The sequence below is a fragment of the Triturus cristatus genome, chromosome 6 (assembly GCF_964204655.1).
Source record: "Triturus cristatus chromosome 6, aTriCri1.1, whole genome shotgun sequence".
In the NCBI taxonomy this organism is placed as follows: Eukaryota; Metazoa; Chordata; class Amphibia; order Caudata; family Salamandridae; genus Triturus; species Triturus cristatus.
The window spans coordinates 438,083,447-438,097,349 of NC_140589.1; the positions used below are offsets into that span (position 1 = coordinate 438,083,447).

At 42.6% G+C, this 13,903-nt stretch overlaps 1 protein-coding gene across 6 annotated transcripts in view; it reads left to right on the plus strand.

The window, feature by feature from the left end:
- Positions 1 to 13,483, plus strand: part of MLIP (muscular LMNA interacting protein) — a 1,822,558-nt gene extending 1,809,075 nt beyond the window's left edge. For all 6 annotated transcript variants that reach the window (XM_085610855.1, XM_085610858.1, XM_085610860.1 and 3 more), the window contains one exon: positions 11,789 to 13,483. The gene's annotated coding sequence lies outside the window, so the exon portion shown is untranslated. The remainder of the gene's footprint in view (positions 1 to 11,788) is intronic.
- The last annotated feature ends 420 nt before the right edge of the window (positions 13,484 to 13,903 follow it).

Here is a 13,903-nt window from a genome sequence, read left to right on the forward strand (position 1 = left end):
TTTGAAGTTTAGCCAGAAAGGTCCTAGTATGCTGAAATCTACAGCCTTGGTCAGGCATGTAAAAGAAACCCATTGGTAAGAAGATTTATCCTAGTTTAAGTCTTTGTAGGTATGTATTTTACGTTCCGTTGTAAAATTTCTGTTCTGATTTCCAGTATTTTCTCATAATGGCACAAGACTTACCATTTTATATAGTATTAATTATGGTTCCATGTTCCAAGCCTCGGCAGCCACCTTCTAAAAATCACAGTGTGGAAGAGGTGTCATATATTAATATAAATATAAAGTACAGTAGACTCTGAAGTCTGAAACATATGGGTAGGGTGTGAAGGTATTCTACATCCTAATCTTCAATTCATGAAGAATGAATCAGAATCAATACAATAATATCAAAAAAGTTAAATGAAACAAAAAGTAAAAATAATAAGATTAAAAACGACCTGTTACTTTATCAGCTACTGATTTCGGCAAAAGTCGTGATTCAAAATGTTTTAGTGACATATGCGAATACAGATTCAAGGCCCTCCTTCACAGACACACATTCAATAAACAACAGGTGCAGAGAGAGGAGAACGAAAACCTCAAATAAATAGGTCCACAATGCTATTACTGAACCTGGATAGATGCAGGCAAGTCACTTGTGGTTATGCTCACGGGTCTTCATGCTCTTGATCGCAAGACTGAGATACCTATAAACCATTGTTATTGTTTTGTTGGATGCAATCAATCAATCAGTATTTATAAAGCATGGCTAATACCCAGAGAGGGTATCTAGTTTCTGAGGGCCTTGTTGCTTCAGGCGGGTTAAGTTAAACAGCCAGGCATTAGGTCATTTCTTGAATTCCAGGAGACGCTGAGTTAAGAAGTTGAAGGGGGAGGTTGTTCCAGGACTTACCAGAGAGGTAGGAGAAGGAGCTCTTCCACTGTTGCTTCGGTGAATGAGGAGGGTGTGAACGAGGGAGAGGGAGGCAGAGCACAGGTGTCAGAAGGGTTGGTAGAAGTTTATGCGGTGGTTGATGTAAGCTGGTCCCTGATTGTGAAGGACTTTGTAGGTGTAGGAGATGATCCATATAAGGATATCTCCTTGGATTCCCATCTAATGATGTCTCTTGATAAGGGTGTGGTGATATATAGTGTTGAATGCTGCTGAGAGGTCAGGGAGGATCAGGGCTTCAGTTTTTCCCCGACCAAGGAGGGTTATGATGTGGTTGGTGCAGTGATCAGGGCGGTTTTAGTGCTGTTGTTGGTGAGCAATCCCCATAGGGAGGTGACCAGAAAATTGTTGTTCTCCAGGTGTTCTGTCGGTTGGCAGTTGATTACTTTTCATGGAGTTAGGCTGGAAAGAGGAGCAGAGAGATGGGATGGTAGTTCTTGAGTTTGCTGGGGTCAGTGGGCGTTTTTTTGAGCAGGGGTTTGACTTCTGTATGCTTCCAATCTTCCAGGAAGGTGGCTGCGGTAATGTATGCATTTAAAATGGCGGGGAGCTCATTGCTGATCTTCTTGCTCCCATAGTAGAAAATGTGATGGGGACAAGCATCCATGGGTGCTCCTGAGGGGACGGAGTTCATGATAGCTATGATGTTCCTTGTGGTGAGCTGGTCCCAAGTGGTGAATAGATGGTAAGGATTTGCATCTTTAAGAGCAAGGAGGCTGTAGAGGTCAGAGGGGGTGTGTTGGGGTTTGAAGTTTTTGTAGATGGTGGAGATCTTGTCATGGAAGAAGTCTGCCAGGGAGTTGCAAAGTTCCTGAGAAGGGGCGATGATGCTTTTGATGGCTGAGGAGTTGGGGAACTCTCTGACGGTGTTGCAGAGTTCTTTGCTGTGGTAAGAACTGGCTTCTATGCGTTCAGCCAGGGCATTGCTTTTCGTCTCTTATAGGAGTTGGTGTTATTGATTGAGGGATGTTTTGAAGGTTGCTCCGTCTGTGGTCTCCTTCCTGGTTCGCCATTTCCTTTCTAGTTCCTCGCAGTTGCGTTTCGTGGTTCTCAGTTTTGTGGTGTACCAGTTGGCCTGCTTGGTAGATCTCTTGAGTTGGGTGTGCTTGAAGGAGGCAACTCTGTCAGTGCAGTTGGTGATTCAGGAGGAGGATTTCTTTATAGTCTGTTCCAGGTTGGTTGTGGTGTCATGTTGGGAGGTATAAAGGGCGTTAGTCCACTGGCTTTCTGTCACTTTGTTCCAGCGGTGGTGTGAGGTGCTGGGCAGTTTAGTGTCAGTGCCAGGTGATCCTCTGATGGCGAAGTGGACAATGACATGGTCTGTCCAGGTGACCTCATTGGCATGAGTGTAGTGGCAAGACGTTGAAGAAAGTAAAGTGCATGTGTGCATTATCTTATGGAGTGTTTAATCAAAAGGGTTTTGACAGTGCAAGATTGGGGTTTGGAATAAAAACTACAAAAGAACGTGTGTAATGTGCTTTGTGGGGAGATCTGATTTCAGTTGCATGGGTCACGATTGCACAGAAAGACTGAAAAATAACTAGGGAGGACAATAAAAATGCTTTCAGGAATAATAAAGTTATAAGAAGTAACATGACTGTTGTGACAGTCTCAAAGTGCAAAACAAAGTGCCGTATACATTTTAACTTAAGGAATAAAACAAGTGACTGATATAATGTCCGCTTTTTTCCATCTTGATCGGTTCCACTTTCATCTAACTAAAATAAACTTCCCACTTTGCCTTCTGACAGGTAGTTGTCATCCATTTGGGGGGAATATAATTCCAGATAATATATGCCTCATTAGCCACACTAGTGTACATCCTGGCAAGAAGGTGGTTCTAATCATTGCATCCATCAACAGAATAAGATACTTCATTCTAGCACTCCAGCCTCAAATAGGAAAAGCGAGTAGCTTTGTAACCCAAATCGTACGGTTCACTGATTAATTTATTGATTGGCTTCTGGTAGGGAGCACGTACAACATCAGGCTGCATCATCAGCTAAGTGAATCCCTCTAAAGCGCGTTATGGACAGGCTGCTAAAAATAACGTATTAGCAGATTTTGAAACAAGCTTACAAATTACATTGTTTTGCCAACAGACATCTCACTACTGAAATGTTATTTGGAAAAGTGTAAATTCAAATGGGGTTATCTGTGAATAATTTTATATATTTGCCCTGCCTGGCTGTATGAACACATTTTTCTGTGCAATTAAGTTTAAAGCTGAGCAAAAATTAATTGATGAAATGTTCTTGGTTTTACTTGGTTCTTGGTTTAAAGCATAAATAATGTTTTTTTTTTTTTAACAATTTTTTTAAAAAAACGTAGGGGCTCATTTATGAGCCCCTGCGTCACTTTTGCGCCGCCGGTGCGTCACTTTTTGTGACGCACCAGTGGCGTAAAACATGTGCCATGTTGCGCCATATTTACAAAGTGACGCATCTAGGTAGATGCGTCACTTTGTAAACCCCTGCGCCACATTATACCTGCGCCAGGTATAATGTATGCAAGGGGGGCGTTTTGACGCAACAAAGGGTCGTAGAAGTGACGCAGTGAAATCTACGAGATTTCACTGCGCCACTTCTAGGGTGCAAATGCGTCAATTTCTTGCGCCTGCCTCACGGCAGGCGTAAGACTGACGCAGGCCCTTTCACATGGGGCTTGCCCCATGTGAAAGGACACATTGCTGGAGTTGCGTCACTTTTGTGACACACTCCAGCGATGCGTCACTTTTGCGCCTACAGATACGTCAGAAATACTGACGTATCTGTGACTCCTTGCGACATGATGCGTCATACTGTAAATATGACGCATCACTGGAGTCGCAGGGAGGGCGCAGTGAAAAGTGGCGCATCACTGTTTTCACGCAGTGATGCGTCACTTTTCATAAATGAGGCCCGTAGTCCGGCCAACGTAATGCCCAGCTGTAAGCAATAATAGCATTCAGCTCTAATGGAAGCATTACATTGCTGAGAGCAGGTTCTTTGGCTTGAAAATTAAATGCGTTTTGGTTTTGCATTGAAAGAGGCTTTATGTTCTTTGATAATGGTATGCTGAACGTTACGAAAAAAAACAGAATGGTTCGCATGCACGGCAACATGCATGTATAGAACATGTTTTATGAATTCCAAAATTCGAATATTTTATTTTTTGAAACATGTAAAGTTGGTCTTTGTAAATTAATGTAATTTCATGTTCTAGAAGTGCTTATAGATTAGAACTGTATTTAATAAATTATTTTGGTAATGTTTTAAAGTGACTCTTTTAATGTGTTGTATTTGTATTGCTTTAAATACATTATATAAACATGTTTTGATGGTTTTCGCGTTCGAATTCCAGACTGAGATAACCATTTCATCGATTTAGGCTCCAACACAGCAAAAAATTATTGTCCTGAATATCAGAAAACCAGTCAACTCTCTCTTGAAATACATCACACTGTGTTATTTACTCCCCAATTTTAACGATTGCTAGGGATGAAATAGGTGTATATATGATCCAGTAGAATAATGCTCGCCTCTTTGGCCTTACCACATTTACTGCCAGAGTGTTTTCTCAAAAAAAATGCTTTAGGTTTTCAAGCACATATTTTCTCTTTCGTCTTTGGGTGCACTAATACAAGCGCTACAGTATTTTTGTACATTCAGGGCCATATTTTGGTGCAAACCATGTATCAATACCTCATAAAGCCTGAAGATGTAGGACAATGTCCTTTTTTGCATGGTCACACCTATCTTTTTCTAGATTTATTGCTGGTTTTTGGACTCTGCATACTGGCGCACTGCTGTTCAGTGCCCAGAGCAGGTGCTCTAACTCCTGAAACATGTTGAATTGGCCATAATACTAACTGGCATATTTAACTTATAATCACACAATATGCCAGTGACAGTGCAAAACATGACAACAGGCCTACTACTTCAGCGTGTCTGTGCAGTTTTAAAACTGAAAGTTCAACCTGTCAAAATAACTCCCTTTGACACACCTAAACCCTCCTTTTAAATATTAATAGGTCATCCCTAAGTCGTCATGGTGCATGGTCCTTAAAAGTAAAACATAAAATATTTGTTACAAACACAATTCATTGGTAACATTTGCACTATTTTACTGAAGGTAACTTTTACTTGATTAAAGCCTCTCGAAGCCCATTCTTATGAGCTTCCAACTGCCACACAAGAGCTGAATAGCTCATTAATGAGGTGTGAACTTGCTCCCAGAGCTGAGACAAAGGCCTGGGATGTGGGGAGGTATTCTGCTCCTCTGACCTGGTGATCATATGGGCAATGGCCAGGAACCTAATTTTCTTTAAAGAGGCCTTTCCTCTCACTGGCAGATGTAGCTAAAACCTACATGCCCCATCCCTGTCCTGCCTATTCAGCCATGCACCAATCCCAGTGGGAGAGGAACTGCCCCCAGAATTGGGTTTGAGTGACCGCAGAGGAGGGGTTGCTCTTTTACCTTGCCACACCTCTAGGGAGGTCACAGGTGCTGTTCACAGAGGAGTAAGGGCTCTGCCATGTTGGAATTAAGTAGAGACAGGCACTATGGGATTGTTTGCAGTAGACCACATATGAACTGCTGCACAAAAGGGTACAGTTAACCCTGTGAATTTGTTCCCAATTGATTAGGAAGGGCCAGGAGTCACCCCCATCACCAGGCTAGTGGTGGGCAGAAATGTGGTGCCCCTAGACACCCTCTTTAGAACACTCATGGACTGTGGAAGGCAGAAGAAGGTCTACACCTGCTGTTGAGAACAGTGAGCAGGCTGTACCTTCTCCCTCTTGTACCCAGGACAAAGAAGTGAACTCCAAGGGGAGGTTGGCTGGCGTCCTGTTAACCTACAGGGACACAAAAGCTACAATCCAATTTTCCTGGAAGAGACCAGCTGGTGAGTTCCAACTGGGCTCGCCCTTGGCCCTGCCGGGGTTCTTCTGCTGGAGTGGGCCCTGACCCCGAAGTGCTGTCCTTGAGGTCTTTAAACCCTTGGCTGGTGTCAGAGTGAACTTCTGCTGCCTAAATTCTAAAACCAGAGATCATTCCACAAACTTTCCATGAGAGACCAACCTGCCTAGCCAATCTGATGAAGGTACATTGCCTCTGTTTCCGCTGTATTCTTCTCTTGATACCATAACCCATCAACATAACCCTGTTCCATGCCAAACTGCAGCTTCATCAGCAGCCTTGATGAAGGAGAAGTGATCGATGTCAGAGACCTCTAAAGCACTAAAGCTTCAATTTCACCCCCAGAGCTTTACCCTCAATTTTCGCCAAGGCTCCCTCCTGGTGCCAGAATTTGCCAACACCTAGCCTGTTCTCTCAATGCAAGCCCCAATGCCTGCTTCACTGAAGACTGTTGACACTGGGAATAACAGTAACTTTTCCACTGATACAAACCTGGCCCGTCATCTGATCGGTGTTCCTTCGCAGTCAGCCTTAACTTGCACCTAGGCACTGGTCACCTGATGACAGTGATTGTCATGCAATTCTTTTTGCCTCTATTTTAATTTAAAACATAAAAACATAAACATAAAAAATTCAGATCTTCGGTTCCTTTTTGGAATTTTGTTGTTTTAGTGTCATTCTGTTCATTAAAATGTTCTCTAGTATTACAAATGGAGTAGGACTCCTTGTGTGTAGTGTTATCATTTTTTTAATGTTTTGTTATTTCTAAATGCATTACACTTATTTACTTTAAGCCTGTCTGCTCTGTGACATAGGTACCAGGGGTTGAGATCATGCTCAAATTCCTGTAACCTTCATTAGACCTAACAAGAATAGTGAAGTTATTACCTGTGTTTGATTGCCATCCACACCAGCTAATAATAAACTTTCTCACAGTGTTAGAAATGGGGTAGCGTGGTGCGCAGCGGGTAGGCCAAACTCCGGAGCATTGTGTTAAGCATCTGCGCAGCACACACTCACAGGCAACACACTAGGCACACTACAAAAGAGACCTCACACCAGGTTGCCTGAAAATAACGTGGGTATTATGCAAAACACATCAGTAGGCAATCACAGTTGCAAAAGCACTGTGCCAACTGGCACCAGGTAGGAATATACAGGGGGACTATTTACAGGGCAGGGCCAATCGGACCGCTGCCAGAACCATCACAAGCATAATTAGGATAAAGGTACGAGTGTCAGTAAATGTGTAACAGCCAGCACTTACTGGCAAGATCCTGAACATAGCGATGTCCCTTTAGCATAAAACAAGGTAGGCATAAACCTGTGCACATCGGAGCATCCTCATTAACATGGGTGCATTATTCAGAAAACATCTTCAGGCCCCCCTTATCAGATTTAAGCACATTATGCAGTAAACCAGCAATGTAGCCTTAGGGGTAAAACATTAGGCATATAAACATTAGCATAGGGCATATGCATGTGAGCACAGAGGCATCATCATTACCTTAGGAGTACCCAACTTGGCTCAGGCAAACACCTAGACATAGCTCTTAGGCATCAGTCATGGGGCATCGTTCACATTGGGCATAAACATAACCATGTGTGTAACCTTAGGCAGGAAAGCACATTCGGCACAGAGCCATCAGTGTAAGTATTAGGCATAAACCCACGGCGTAAAGTATCAAAGATATTCGGCCTAACCTTAGGCCCAATCGTATTAACAGGGGCATAAACAGGTGAACATAGAGCATCTTCACCAGCCTGAAAGCATGAGCAACATCTTAGGCATATAAGCACATTATGCATCCTACCAACACAGGTACCTTGGGCATCTCATCAATGGGAACATTAGGGCCGAACATTAGCATAATGGTGCATCCCTGGTAACACCAAACATCCTTGTCCACTACATGGCAGATTAGTCTCTGGCATCACGGCGCCTAGGGAGCCCCTCTCCTGGGACCTTCAGATCAGCAATGCCCCAAACGTTGCAACTGCCCACTGTCCAGCGGGGCAGTTGTGTGAAATAATGTCGGTACTGGGCAGTACTGAGGACATGGGAGCCCCTCTCCTGCGACTCTCAGTTTAATAATGTCCCCAGAACGGTGCAGCTGCCGCTAACTAGCGGTACAGCTGAGAAGGCCAAAACTGGCACGGGCTCGCACTGTGCCTTCTACGTCCCACCTCGGGACTTCCAGACAAAACTTGCCAAACGTTGCAGCGGCCCGCAACTGCAGCGCTGCTGTGCAGCCCCCAAAACACTGGCCCAGCTGGAGCCCCCCTCCTCCAGGGCTCGGAAAATACAGCAATGCCCCCTCGGTTTAGCTGCCCACCGTCAGGCGGGACAGCTTGTGCAGAGCATCAACACGGGCCCTCCTGGTGCCCCTCCCGTCACCCACGATGCTCCACAGAGCCCCTCACTCACCGGGCTGTTTGGGGACTCCACTTCTTGCTCCTCCGGCCGCATGCAGGGCTCTCTCTGGTCGTGGGAGCCCCGCCTTCCCTGCTCTTCTCAACAGCGTGCCACACGAGGCGGGGTCAGCTTCTGCCTCGACCCAGACTCCTTGCTTCACCTGGGCCCTACTGCATGGAGCGGAGTCTCCTGCAGGGACGCAGCGGCAACTCACAGGGCTCTCCCTCCACCATGGGAGCCCAGCCGACGACCGGCAGCACTTTCTCTCGCTTCTGGTGGCCTCCTGGGCCCCGCCCACAGTCAGGCCGAGGCGTCTGGCTTCCTGATCGGGCCGGTGCTCCCCTCCGGGTCGCGGCGTTGATTCTCCATTCCTTGGCGGAAATGCGGGGTAGGCTTCCGCTCTCGGTGTGCTCGGCGTCTCGGGTCGCAGTGGTGATTTTGGCGGTTTTGAAGTGCGTGGTTGGCTCCCACTGTTTAAATCAGCATGAAAAGCACCGCAAAAACAGGGGTGGGCACCCGTGATAAAAATAAGCATAACTGTGGCAAAAATGCGGCACACACACAGGGTGGGCTTGCGCTTGCAGGCAACATGGGGGAATCCCCATGCTGGGATTCCCTCCCCCAGACTGCTCCACAGCACGCTGCAAAACATGCACGCTTCTTCCGCCAAAGGGGTAGAAATATAGCGCTTCTCTTCTCTTGGCACTCCAAGTGTAGCGCTCACGAGGCGCTAGGGCCCAGGAGCATGCAGTCCCCCACAAGAAAGTAGCGCCCACACTCCTCACCTCCTTGAAGTGCAGGCCAGCAATTCATAGCGCTCATGAGCCACTAGGGCAGGAGAACAGGCAGGCAGTACTGGGCAAGATTAGCAGGCAGGGGGCCCTCATCAAGACAGGACAGCAGTTCCTAGGAACAGTCAACCCCCGTAACGTGGCACTCCTCCAGGCCCAGCAGTCTTCACTCCATTAAAGGGCTCTCACTGGCCCGGTGGACAACAGAGGGGGATAGATGGGCACAGGGGCCAGCACACAGGCCCTTGCGGCGGTACCTCCTGGCAGAGTGTCCCCTCTCAATCAAAGTCCACGCACATTCTGACACATGGAGTCTCAGCTCCTCTATAAATGCACTCCCCACTCTATCCACCAGAGAGGGCCAGACGCTTATAGAAGGTTCTCTGGGGAAAGGTGTAGGGCACCCTGTCTGCCAGGCTTCCCTCCAAAAGCTGGAGGGTGTGTGAGACAGACACACCCCAGGGGCAGAGTCAGCCTTGGTCACTTCGAACACTAGACCTGCAACCCCCTTCAGGCAGGCACAAGCACACAGACATGGTGACATTTTAAAAGTGTCATTTTCTTCAATGGTCAAAATAAACCCGCATACACCAACCATACATATTTATTGTGTTTCCTTTCAAACCACCAATTCCAAGTTAGGAAAAATACTAGGGGGAAAGGCAAAAAGTTCCAGGATGACCCTGCAAGCAGGGCCAAGTCCAACACACAGATATAATGCAAAATGTTAAAATATATGTAGATTTTTTTTTAATGTGTTCAAAATTATATTGTATTCCACAAAAGCGCATAAGTAAATACTGTAATGCTGAGTAAATGGTGCCCTGTACGGCTGGAATCTTACAATACAATAATATATGTGTGGATTTCCTAGGGAAGGTATTTTGCACAAACACTTATATAATTTTGGCGCAGGGAACAAAATTGTGGCAGAACCACTGTTTATGATGCAATGTTTATGACATGATGGATATCAAACTCAGGACTATCTAGAAAGTATAAAACCTATATATTTTCTAATTCTCTATGTCATATGCAATCTATTGGTGTAAGCTATGTCTCGCTAGCTCTGATTTACTGGCCCCATATACACTCAGAGCATTCATCATGTTTTTAGCATTTCATCCAAGTCAAGCTCAATTCTTCCAGTCTACCTCACAGGGGTCATATCACTCAACAACATGATCCTCATGTAAATTCCTTTTGGTCTTCTGACCATGTTGGTAAAAGACATATATTGGTTTACTATGGGTTCATAGTGCCCACATGTAATATTATTGGTGCAGTTAATTTTGGAAATTCAGAAAGTACCTGTCTGTTAGTCACATATATTATTCCTGAAAAGTATGAAAACACACCTTACATTTTTATATCTACACATCCTATGGTTTCTGTTGCAGGGTGCCTGACCTCGCTCATCCAGACTCGCTCACCAGAACTAAACATGACATTTGTTCAGTTTCCCTTGGGCAGAAACATATTCCAGCCAAGGCATAACAACCAAATGTGTTCATCTGGGTCTCCTGAATATGATGGTATCAGCATTATATGGGTTTTTTTATGGGTTCAGGGTGCTCACAGGCAATAACATGGGTAGAGTGCAAGTGAAAAACCAGAGTAGGGTACCTATCCTGTGATCACAAAAATTACCCAATACCACAATAATTTATTTTTCACATTTACACATTGTCTGGTCAGGAGATCATGCTGAACATGGATTGGAACATATCCCTGCCAACGCTTGATCCCAGCTTTGTCCCTCTGGGTTGCCAAATTAAAATTCTTCTCAAATGAATCTCAGGAGACTTCTGGTTCCAGCAATGACCAACGGAGTGCAAATTTCCAGGAAGCACTCCTGTTTAAACATGCTCAATAGATTGCTGTTTATGAAAATCAATCACTTTGAACTGTTTATTATATGGAAGAATATGGCGGCAGCCATGGACATGTTTGAGATGTTTTAGCTTTAGGAATGGCACTCTGTAGTGTCTAATCTGTCAGTGGAAAGCAATCTGTCCTGACTGGAGTAGGTTTAGCTCCATTTTCACTTGAGAATTTGGTATGCTGACTTGAAAATTATAACTAAGGCATAAACCATTTGGAGCGCCTTTTTCTTGAGAGTGCAGAGGCCTTCAAGTGGTGCAACCGAATAACTAACATCCATAGCCATTTGTTGAAGATTCTAGAGTTTGTTGATGAGTTCCAGATAAGCCTGTACGGGTTGTAATTGTTGAGTATGTCTGTTATATTGGAGAGGTCTCTTAAAAAACAATGTACATTTTTCCCAGTGATGTATTTTTTTTGCTTGCAAAATGTTATTGTAGATCTCTTGCCCATGCTTGTGGATGCATGCTTTCTAAATATCTTCAATACCTACTTAAGAGAATATAGTCACCTCAAATATGGATTGATTATTTTAGTAATGACAATAGGAGTAAAGACTACTGTGAAACCCAAGCAATTAATTGGAAATATAGTTTGATGTTCAATAAAAATGTTCAATGAAACAGACACTTTTAATGAATGTAAAAAATGTTGCTTGTTTCGTACCTCTAAACCGTAAAATCCATAATGATTACTTTATATATAACGAGGTACACCAAAAGGTTTGTCTTGTAGTTCATACTACATTGGTAACTATACAACTATTTGAAATAGTGGTCATGACATTGTGGAACAAGATAGTAAGATCTTATATTCTAAAGATAGTAAATTAACCATGCATTTCTTGCATTTTCTTTGTAGATAATGTCTATTTGAATTTCGCTGTTATCAGTTCGTGGATTTGAAGATTGAAGCATAAGCAGCTTTCTCACGCTGACCTTCAACTGGATGCACTATTTAATCTTCATACATTTACAAGCATGAAAATGTGCCCGTGCATGTGCTAAATTGAAAATGGATTTTTAAAAATGTTTAATAAAGTTTTATTTTATGATTCTTATCTGCTGTTACTGTAACACTTTCCAAAAACAAAACAAAAAAAAGTTCAAATATAATGTATTGTCACAACAGATCTAGTTCCAAATCATTTTCAATAGGTACACCGAAGAAACTTAAATGGAAATAGATAATAAACAAATTTACTAATTGTACAAGTAGTATATTTTGATTGATAACTTTTAATCAATTAAAACTGACTTCATTTGAAATAAATGTGACTTCTTACAGTTTGTGCATAGCAAACTATGGATGCTGCTGTTTGTCATTTTAATTCATTTTCTTGCTATAGTTATTTGTTTTCTTTTTTAATGATATAAAAGAATTCTTCTCTAGACCATCTATAACTAAGATCGTTAGAAACACCACAATCATTTCTTTATATTTATTCACTCAAAGTATTCAGCATGGCCAGGTTTAGAAATCATGAGCTAGATTCATCAACACTTTGCACTGGTACGAAGTAAGAAAAAGTGATGCAAACTAGTGCAAAGTGATGATTTGGTATTTACTTTCTATCTCTAATCCTGATTTGTGGTGGAAAGTTGCCTAACATTAAAACAAAGCTGTGCTTAACGCTGCTTTGCATTACTGTGCTTCAAGGGGAGTACAAGGTGTGATATATGGGTGTTGCCATGTAACCACCAATGGTTTTGGATGCAAATCCCTATCTACCAAAAATTGTAGAGAGGATTTTGTGCCAAAAAAGTATGTCTCCTAAAGGAAGGTTTTCTTTACTCCAAATATTTCAAACTTTGTATATGCCCGGTACTGTACAGAAGACATACAATGTATGAAACATTTACCAGAGGTCTAAGCATACTATTTTGTACTGGATGGTACCGTTATAGTACAAATACTATGCTACACTCACCCACGCACATCTGTGCTATGGTTGCAAAGTTTCTTGCAAGGCAACAAGAAAGTGCTCCAGCACTTGAAAGAGAGCAGCAGCACCATATCTTATTTGATGTAGTGTGGTCCATCTCTCTCCCTTCCACGAAACACAATGCAGAAACCTTTGTTGATGTGCTGCGTTGTTCAAAGTAATACTAAGCATGTCCCCATGTTTACTTCTCTTTTCAACTGTGCATTATATTTTCTAGTGCAATGACATTGAGAGTGTCACAGACCAGCAAACTGCCTCTTCGTATAAACTTGCATATATTCAGCTGGATGTAATTTAATTTAAATATTGTTAAAATAAATATATTTTGAGACAAGCAGCAACTACATACCTGTGTAATAAACATGATGATGTATTAAAAAAAATGTGACTGAGTCTAACACTATGTTCTTCTTTCTTTTTTTCTTTGCTATGTTGCCTGAATTTGTTGGCTCACTAACTGTAATTATTCGCTAAGTAATACAATTGTTTAATTATTCCTTTCTGAATGTTGTTATTTATTCTTTGTATTACTCCTAACTTTTAGCAAAAATATAATTCAGAAACAGAAATGTATTCTTGGTTGTAAAATTAAATGATTTTCTGAAACTACATACCTCTTTGTATTGATTAGACTTAGGAAATCCAAAGAAATTGCATATGATAATTATACTCACCCTGTAGCTAATGACCTGGACATTTATGTAAAGTTCATATTCCGTAACAAAACATTTTCCCAACCATTCAAGTGCTCAAGTACAGAAAAGCACCATAACCTGTATGGAAAATGAACACAGTTATACAAGGATTGTCTTAACAGTCTAGCCAAAACCCTTTCTAGCAATGGGAAAGCATTTCAGCAGGAAGTAATAGCTTTTCACACATATAATTAAATTAAAATATCCATATTTTCTAAGTAAAATAAAATAGCTGGATATAAATTAAAAGTCTGGAAAACTTAAATTCTCCTTTGGCTCAAAGCCAGTCATGTGAAAAATCGAATTTGGCCACTTCGTGCCTACTTATAATTCACC